This window comes from Euprymna scolopes, chromosome 42 (genome assembly GCF_053919585.1).
Source record: "Euprymna scolopes isolate OS-2025 chromosome 42, ASM5391958v1, whole genome shotgun sequence".
Classification (NCBI taxonomy): Eukaryota; Metazoa; Mollusca; class Cephalopoda; order Sepiida; family Sepiolidae; genus Euprymna; species Euprymna scolopes.
Genome location: NC_136523.1, coordinates 6,366,305 through 6,377,500, shown reverse-complemented (window position 1 = coordinate 6,377,500; position 11,196 = coordinate 6,366,305).

The following is an 11,196-nucleotide window of genomic DNA, read 5'->3' as shown; positions in this document are numbered from 1 at the left end:
ATGCTCAATTAAAAGGAAAATCCGAAAAATAAGAACGTATTTATATTTTGTATTTTGTGTACAGAAAGTTTTTAGATGAGATAAGACATTGATACCGTCGGTTTAAAGCCCGATAATTGAGATCGTTTTAGATATTCATATCAAGCTCTCTTCAGCCAATACTCATCATGGAGTATAACAACTTTCTGAACACAAAATACACTATATATATATACACATATATATATACATATATATATATATATATATATATATATATATATATATATATATTTAAATAAAGGAGTAGTCACCAACAATGTGTATTTTTTAACATTATTTTATTATTCCGTGTCTTGGCTTTTCATTGAGAATTATGTTTGGATCATTGTAATAATGTTTTTAAGTCATTCTTTCGTTGTAATAATGTTTTTAAGTCATTCTTTCGTTGGAATTTATTAACCCATTTTATATATATATATATATATATATATATAAATCATATTAGTAATAGGTATAAAATAATAACAAGAAGTCTAAATAAGATATAAATACTCTGAACTCTTCTGTAATGTTGTTAAGTCTTACACGTTTTTTTAATTGTTGGTTAGATAAAAGCAAACAGCTAATAATTAGAGAATTGCAATGTAATTTTGATTGCTTTTTTTAGAGCTTCATACTCTTTCATAACATAAATTGAAAAGTTGACTAATGGCACTTGAGCATATTTCAATATGAGTTCGCGATCACTGAAAATGCATCCTAATTATTCCGCGTCACTTAACTCCAAATTGTAAAAATTGATAAATGATAAATTTAGGAACGAATTCTTCAAGGTGAATTGGGGGGGGGGGTGATAGTGGTTATTTTCTGAACATATCCAGTAACAATTGAACCTTCCACCTGTAGCTTTTTCGCGGAACACCAATAATAATTCCTGATATTATTTAATAATGTGAATAAGCAAATGTTCTTATATAATCTTTATTTTTTACTACCAGGCCGCCTGACGTTGTCCGGTCGAAAAATACGCTTAAATATGATATTTTAATTGATGCAGATTTCGTATTTACTATTTTAATGTCAATAGTTTAATGAGTATTATATTGTATTCAACATGTAGTACTAATTTCATTAATTTATTTTTTTATTTCGGACTATTAGTCTCATCTTTATTAGTTGTTGTTTTAAATCTTTAATAAATAAAATAAATTAATAAAATTTGTATATATAATGCTCATCACAAAAATGAATTCCAATTAAGGAATAATATATATATGTAGTAGTAATTTCAAAAGATTTTTAAAAAGACTCAGGTACCATCCGCCAGAATCGAACCCAGAACTTATTGCTTCATTCTTAACCATTACCATTTAATTTTAATCCCCTAGCATCTATTTTTACTAGCTAGGACAAAAATGAATTCATTCCACAAATCTAAATTACCTTAATATCAAGTTTAAAATCTGTAAACAAAAATTTCACATAAGTGTTTGGTAGAGACCATTCCTCAGGCAAGACCATATTCATATATAGAGACTATTTTTTTCGAAAAGGGTTTATGAATAGAATATATTCATTTTTTTGTGGTAGCTGTACCGTAAAATTTAAACACTAAAAAGTGTGACGCCACTTCAGAAGAATGATTATCACTGAAGAACCAAACAAAGCGTCTCCCACAAAAACCTAATGATAATATAGCATTCATTATTTATTGCAATAAATGTCAAAGAACTTGCTATTAAAATAAGAAAAAGAAAACATTACAATACGAATGTCTATCGAATATACTAATGTATCATATCAGCTAACGTATCATATCAGTTTAATAGGCGTTTCAGAAATTGCATTGCCGAAAGCGAGAAAGCAGATAATTGCTTTATTTGTGGAACCGCAACAATCAGAAAGCCTGTAATAGCAATGGCGAACTGATTTCTAAAACCAAACTGGTGTTCAGACAGGTCCTGGACGTAGAAGTGAAGGGCGTGTAGTGCAATTTCAGATGTTGCCTAGATGTCATAGTAGAGGCTTTTGGCAACTTCATACACACACACAGACAGACAGACAGACAGACAGACACACACACACACACACCACACACACACACACATATAACTATAAAACTCAAATGAACTTTAACGGGTGTTGTAACTCAACATCCGGTTTATGACTTCCGGTTGCGGATGCGTACATAAAATAAACACATAACAACGTAAACAAGTAAACACAAATCGCTGGACCGGTTTCGTTCGAACAAACGGACATCCTCAGAAAAGCGAATATTTTGAATTTATTGAATAAAAAACTTCAAGATATGGGAAGCAAACGCAAAACGTGATTACAAATAATACGTATAATCATCGACCTGTTCATATATACAATATATATTATACTAAATAATCAACGCGACAATAAAAGGTATTGTTTTACTGTGTACGTTCTCAGCGTCCCATTTTTTTTTTCGCGTTTAAATAATCCAAATAAATAATTTTAAATAAGTTCTGCATTTTTTTTTACATCATGCATTTCCGTATTTCGTTTTAAATAAAACGCAATTTTCTGACAAATAAATCTACTTTAACCCGTTCACAACCATAAGAGACTTTTACAACGGCGATTTACCCACCGCCTTCCTTTTTTAAAAATTTATTCTCCATTTTTTAATATACCTTTCTTAAAAACATACCTTTTCTTCTACACTACCAACATAAATAAATAACCTGAAAATATATTGTTTTTTTAATACGTTACAAATAAATAATCAACGCGACAATTAAACGTATTGTTTTACTGTGTACGTTTTCAGCGTCCCAGTTGTTTTTTTCGCGTTTAAATTAAAAGATAAGTGCACTGTTATAAATTTTACAAAGTAAGGTATAAAAATTTAATATCTTACTTTGTAAAATTTATAAATGTGCACTTTGAAGATAAATAAATTTCAAATTGAATCTTATACCTTTATTTTTTCAAAAATAAAACATATATATCCATATGACTGAGTGCATCAACTTGAATCGAAACTCAAACCAAAACATATATATATATATATATATATATATATATATATATATATATATATATATATATACACGCGTCTGATTGAACACGACGGAGTTATTCCTTTTTCCGATCTTTCGGGATATCTTTTCTATTTGCCGAGCGGTCTTTTTAATTTCGACAGGCATGTTATGTAGAAAATGAGAAAAATATAGCCGACGAACAACTTTTCGGCGCTATTCTATTATGAAGAATTTTTGATTAAATTATAAAAAAAAAATAGATTACTGGAATGACATCAGCTATAATCGAAACCGAAACCAAAACTTATGAAGAGTCCTTGGTAAAATTATTTATAAAAATAAATTACTTGAGTGCCATCACCTATAATCGAAACCGACAACAAACTTACGAAGAATTCTTGGTAAAATTATTTATTACAAGTCCATTACAATTAAACGACAGTCCCTCAGATATAAGCGTGACACGTAAAATAAATAACAGACACGTTATTGTATCAATATATAAATGATGATGATGATGATGATGATTTAAAAAAATCTAAAAAAATTTTAAAATAAATCAATTAAATAAGAAAAGAGTTTCGACAAAAGTTTAGCGGCCATTTTTTGCCATTCAGACAGGACAATATTTTAATTAGTTTCTATTCCTATGAGAGCAAAGATTTTTTTTTTCTTCGTAAAGATTAAGACGTTGCGTTTGGTTTGGTTGTTTTACAGCATATCAACCATTTTTAGGTTATTTAATGCCGAATCCAGTAATTTTAAAAGGCGTTAATGCTTTAAGATATTCATATTTATTCATTACGTTTGTTATTTAGATCAATATTGTTGTTGCTTTGTTTGTTTTGTTTTTCCTTGAGGAACTTTGTTGAAGGTCAGACATAATCGTATTATAATAAAGTTTACCAAAAAAAGGGAAAGGGAGGAGAACAATAACATCAATGCTTGGTGCATTTTATATTAGAAGACTAGTATCTTTAGACAGCCTGATCTCATATCATCAGATGTCAAGGGATGCCATCATAATAGATAAGGCATTATTTTGGATGGTAGTCAGGAAAATTCTCTAGAACATATCTTTTTTATTCTTTATGTATAATTAAATGTCAAAGTGGATGTGTTCGTTTCTTGGGAATTTTGTTTTTAATCGTAAAACAAATGTAGTTAAATTGGAAATAAAGCAAGATTACAATGCAAGAGAATGAAATATATGGTAAGTTAAGTTGAACAATGTTTTAACCATTCGAAAAGAAAATTTTAAGCGTAATTTGGTATTCTCGAATAAAATTCAAGTTCTAAAGAAACAAACTGAATTAGCTTAGCCGGTGCTAATATAGATTTATTGTTTCATAAATCGCATAATTAATGCGAAATTAACGTAACGTGAAATTAATGCGAAATTAACGTAACGTGAAATTAATGCGAAATTACCGTAACGTGAAATTAATGCGAAATTACCGTAACGTGAAATTAATGCGAAATTAACGTAACGTGAAATTAATATTTATAACTGAAATTAACCTTGGTGCACGGCGTTGCCCGGGTGTTTGGAGGTGTGTGTTAAGCAAAAAATAAATAAATAAATAAAAAAGAAAATGGTAGTAGGCAGGCAGGCTCGAACCCGTACCGCGAAGGAAGAAAAGAACGTGAAAAAAAGTGACGTCTTTGCCGTTGCATCCATTGTCAAACCGGAAGTGGTGAAGATTTAAATTAAGGCTAGTCAATCGAAAAGAGGAGATGACTTTCGAAAACATTGGCAAAAATGGCGACCTCCTCCTCGAAGAAAAATGCCCACTTAAGGGTGAAGGAATTTATGTTTTTAGCCAATTTTCCGATATTTGTCGTGCGAAGAGTCGCGCTTTCAAACGATACCAATCTGGTGAAAATCCGTAGTCTCTGTCAAAAGTTTTAGGCAACATACATACATACATACATACATACATACATTTAAACAGACAAGCGATATTTATATTATAGATGAATGACTATATTTATATTTAAAAAAAAAAACTAGTGTTCGTATATTCCATACAACTGGGACGAGTAAGAAATAATTTTAAATAGAAATGAGAATGTATGAAACTGTAGAGAAGCGGTTATTATTTTGGTCAGAAAATGTGTAATAGGTTACAGAGAAAAATAGTAAGATTTGAAATGAAAAAAAAAAACAAAAACACGTGGGGTTTAATCAAAAACGTAATTCCATGAACAACAGAACCCGGTATTTCTGCCGGTTGTGAGATTACATATTAGTGGAAGAATTCGAATTCCTGCGATGTCATATGAAAAAGGCAGCGTGGACAGAAAAATGTTAGAAAATTAAAAAGAGAACGAAGCGAACACATATTTTTTAGGTAACACGCATTTAATAACAGAACAAATTAGCATAGAGGAGTTTTTTCTAAAGCTACCACAGCAAATAGAACTTAGAAAGACTGCCTTTTTATTAGGGAGTCATAGTTCACTCAGGCCAATAGGCCACTCGAGTATAACGGTTAATACATGTAGGATAGTTTGTGAGATAACACCTTAATTATAGGTAATGGTGAAGCCTGGGTAGGGCTTAATTATTTAATAGGACAGTTCATCAAGAGGTAGTTTAAGACGGCACGGTTACAGTCATATGGGAAACAACCCCACGATATTGTGTTCCACTGATGGACAGTTCTAGGAAAGAAACTTTTTCATGGAATTAGTTTTAGATACTGATAAAGAGTAAGGGAAAGTATTGAAAGTTGTTGTAATAAGACAAATATTTGTTGCATATGTCCTGCTAGGGGGACCATAGATTGAAACTCAGTCGAGCACCTGTCATGAAAATACCGCTAGACCAGAGATAGACTCGCAACGTTTCTTTACTGAATTTTTTTCTGTGCACAAAGTGTAGTGTCTGTTCTGATACTACACAACCTTTTATGCCATCGAACAGTGGAGGAGAAATCCTTCTAGACTGAGACAATTATCATTTTTGTTCCTTTCTAGAGTGCCCCTTTTTAGGAGCTGGATTTTTCTCATATTAAAAACCGACTTTGTGTCTAACTCGGGCCTCGTGGAGAGGCAAGTAAATATTTATACAGTTAGAAAAAATACTACTGTCGTGCTAATAATATCCAACTTTCTTAATATTGTAACGGGCAACAGACAGAACATTTATGCCAATACTAAATGACTAAACAAAGTTTGCCCATCGAAACCTAATGACACGAAAACATTCATTATTTATTGCAATAAATGCGTGCAAAATCGTAAAAAAAATAATTAAAACCTTATAAAACCGAATATGCCACATATATGTAACGTATCAGTTTACTAATCGTTTAGAAAAATGCATTCTTAACAGCTTTAAAATCGGTTAATAGCTATATTGGTGTAATTGTTGCACCATTAAAATCGACGCATACCGATGCTATCGCTAACAAGGAACACCATGTGTTTCTGATATGTCTTGGACAATTTACACCATTCAAATATATCAGACATGAGAACATTTTCAATGTAGCTTTCTTGCCATACAGAAAAAATACATTATTCAAATAGTGTCGACCTGAAAAGGTTTCGGTGTAAATTTCTTGCTATATGAAAAATTTACATCATTGAAATATTTCTTACTTGAGAAAAGTTTCGGTGTAGCTTTCTTGCCATGCTAAAAAAATTATATTATTTAAACATTTTGGACCTGAGAAAGTTTTGGTGTAGCTTTCTTGCCGTACGAAAAATTTACATTTTTATAGGGACTGACCTATAACCCACTCACTTATAGTGGACTCTGCTAACTATTATATAACCACTTAGTCAATACTCTCGGAAGGGAAAATATCATGCACTAACGCGAGACAACAGACATTCCAACTGACAGTCGGAAATATCGACAACCTTTATTTGTATTTACTTTCTTCGAACAATATATTCTTTCTATCTAAAACCTTGTTATTTGTGTCTTTCTTCAACGACCCTTTCATAGGGTCACAATATACATTATTCAAATATTTCCGATAACGTGTGCTGTGAAGTCATGGCATGACACGAGCCAGCATCTCTCGTCGACTAACATGTAACCTATCTTCCCCGAATAGTTCTATTTATCAGCATCTCACAGCACAGGACATCCCCAAAACCGAATTTAGAGATATATTAATAAAAACACTGCCATTTTAGCTTTCTCGTACTGTGATGTACGCCTCCCAATTATTGACGCCTTGTTAATCCGTGTTATAAAAAAACAACAACCATTAATCAAGTTCAATACGAAGCGGATGGCATGCTTAAATGCTTTTAAGTATTTTAAACGATTTTAAATGATTTTAATCGTCTTTTCATTTAATTCATTACGTTTTTTTAATTTTTTTTTTATCACTCGCCTGAGGACGACTTATGGAGGTCGAAAACGTTCGCGAATTTTATTTTATACTAGAACGTGGCATATAAATTTTAACATTACTAACAACAATGGATGATTTTGTTTTAAACAAAAGCAAACAAAAAATGATAATTAAAAGAATCGTTTTTGGCATCACAAATAGCCACACTTTTTTATTTCGATTCGGTACAGATTCCGATATCTCTAAAAATTCTGATTTTTCAGCTTCCGAGTAATCGTCCCAACACTAATATATATATATATATATATATATATATATATATATATATATATATATATATAAGTAGGTTGTAGTTTGCTTGAAGCATTGTTGAAGAAAATTATAAGGTAAAATTAAAAGCCAAGAACAATGCGAGATTTTTTTTTATATAGAGTAAAATTAAATGAAAACAAAAGAAATAAATTTCTTTTTTTGTTGTTGTTTGTTTTTTTCTTTTTCACACAAATTTTAACTCTAAACAACAGTAATTTTTTTTCTGTTGTATTCAATGGTGTTATAAATCTCAATATATTTCAGACTTATTAGTCCTTTTTCAAGCTGTCTTCTCTTGAAAAAGGACTAATAAGTCTGAAATATATTGAGATTTATAACACCATTGAATACAACAGAAAAAAAAAATTACGGTTGTTTAGCGTTAAACTTTGTGTGAAAAAGAAAAAAACAAACAACAACAAAAAAAGAAATTTATTTCTTTTGTTTTCATTTAATTTTACTCTATATAAAAAAAAATCTCGCATTGTTCTTGGCTTTTAATTTTACCTTATATATATATGTATATATATATATATATATATATATATATATATATATATATATATATATATATATATTAATTTGTTTTTCTGATACGTTTTCAATGAATTCAATTATTTATACGAAAGTGCATTTTTACCTAAATGCGAGTTGAGAATAATTTTCCTTTTTACCAATTTGGTACCCCCAAATGGGGAGAGGCATATGTATTGTTTTTAAAATATAATTATTCAGTGACACGTATTTCGTCGTCTACGATTCATCAGAGTGGCTCATTTTTAATGAGATTCGAAATGGGATCCCATGCTAAGAAGCCTAAACCTCTACCACTGGACCTCGCACGATTGCTTTGGATATATCGCGATTTACATAAATGTTATTTATTTATTTTTGTTTTTTTTTTCAATACGTTTTGAATGAATTCAATTATTTATACGAAAGTGCGAGTTGGGAATAATTTTCCCTTTTACAAATTTGGTACCCTTAAATGGGGAACAAAAAGAAGGTCTTCACAGCGAAGGTCTATTAAATTTGAGCCTCTTTTTTGGAACCTTTCTAAGAGTGAGAGATTAGTGGTAGACGCACCAGCCTACATGTGGCAACAAATACGCCATGCATGAATGAATGGTTATTTTGTACAGATACAATGTACTCTCTCGGAAGATGGAACCCACCATTTCATTGACAATGTTCCAGACAAGAAATGACGCAACCTGGTATAAGGAGCTATAATTACTACCTCAAGATACAGAAAACAGAATTTCTTACCCCTTTGTCAGAAACATCCCTCATGGAATGTGAGAACGAAAAGACAAAATAAGGAAAGCGAAAGTTACCAAGTTGCCAAAAGTAAACTCAAGTTCGAATTTCTAATCTCTTTGCAGCAGCCTCTTGAATAATCAGTTTCCACCATTACTGATCATCATTTTATTTAAAAAATAAAAAGATATATATCTATATGACTTGGGTGCATCAGCTTGAATCGAAACTGAAACCAAAACTTATATATATATATATATATATATATATATATATATATATATATATATATAATATACTATATATATATATATATATATATATATATAACTTGAGTTCCTTCGGCTATAATCGAAACCAGAACCAAGATTTATGAAGAATTTTTCATAAAAATATTTATAAAAAAATTAGATTACTGGAATGCCATCACCTAGAATCGAAACCGAAACAAAAACTTATGAAGAATTACTGGTAAAATTATTTATCAACAAAAAAAAATATGACTTGAATGCCGAAACCAAAACTTATGAAGAATGCTTGGCAAAATAATTTACTACAAGAAATGGAAGTACATAACAATTAAACGACAGTCACTGTGACGTAAGCGTAACTACAAAATAAATAACACACACGCTATCCTATTAATATATAAATAATAATAATAATAATAATAATAATAATAATAATAATAATAATAATAATAATAATAATAGTAATAATAATAGTAATAGTAATAATAATAATAATAATAATAATAATAATAATAATAATAATAATAATAATAATAGTAATAATAGTAATAATAATAGTAATAATAATAATAATAATAATAAATAATAATAATAAATAATAATAATAATAATAATAATAATAAATAATAATAATAATTATTAAAAAAAAATAAATGAATAAAGTAAATAAGGACAGGAGAATTTTTAACCGTTCGGAAAAGAGAATTTGGAGCGTAATTTGGTATTCATGAATAAAATTCAAGTTTTTAATTAGCTATTTACAGCCCACCTGGCACTTAATTAACCCTTATCCTCGAGTGGCCTTTGTACTTTGATTAGCGGTGACTCCTTAGTAAAAAAAATATTCTTCTATGCCTAACTCAACCCCACCCTTCCCACCTCCTACTTTCTCTCTCCTCATGCGTTTTCCTGTTTCTTCCTCCTCTTCCTCCTCCTCCAACATCCAGTACAGACAGCGCCGTGTCTTCAAACTCCTTTTTTCTGTGGTCTTGATCCCCTGATCCCTTCTTTCCTAAAACACCTATCAATCATCTTTCATATTCCAATTTCGCCCTACACAAACCGACCAACGGCAACATTTTTACAAGTGGCCCGAAAACGCAACGCGACATGACATTCGACAAGATGGAGTATGTTCCGATAACAAGAGCCAATTGCAAAAAGAAAGCACGAACGAAAATACGACAAATGAAAACACGACGGTCGGGCGTTAGGGTATGGTCGGTGCGAAGAAGCCCCATTACTTTGGGTCTGACAGGGGACGACGCAGAGGTTCTAAGATAACCATGGCTATTCCTACAACTGCCTTGTAAAGACAACAAAAACAACATGCTGGACAGAGCATCGGACCCCAGTTCGATTGGAAAGGTGTTCGACGAACAGTAAGGGGGGGGGGTCGGAGGATGTTGGGGGGGATTAAAAAAAAAAGAACAATATGCCAGGAGAGGGTGCACGTTCTTTTATTTAACTTTTTATTTATTATTTTTTATTGTCTGTTTTGTTTCACCGAAATCATACGGTTGTGCAGACAAATATGATCAGAATTGAAATTATGGAGTTAAGCATTTGGGTTCTACAGTAAAATCGGGAAATCAAAACAAAGAAGAGTTGGACTCTCGTGACGCCGCAAAATACTACGCGAAACGCGCACATACATGCACATGTACACACATATACACACGTATACGCAGGTACACACAAACTAATCATCATATCGTAGGAATCCAAAGATTCTGTTGTTGGCATTGGTTTCCCGATATTTTTCCCAGTCAGAATTCCTTCTAGAAAGACATTTGGTACTTACAGCATGGACCAACAGAATGTCCATATTTACTTGCCGCCTCCCCACGAGGACAGAGTTAAACACAAGGTCGGTTTTTAATGTAGGGAAAATCCAAACCCTGTTAAAAAAAAAACGCACTCTGGATAGGAACACAAATAAAAATTGTCTCAATCATGAAGGAATTCTCCTCCAAATTAACAAGGACAGAAAAAGATAAGTGTAATATCCAAACAGATACTACACTTTGATCTTGGCGCGAAGACGAGACTGTA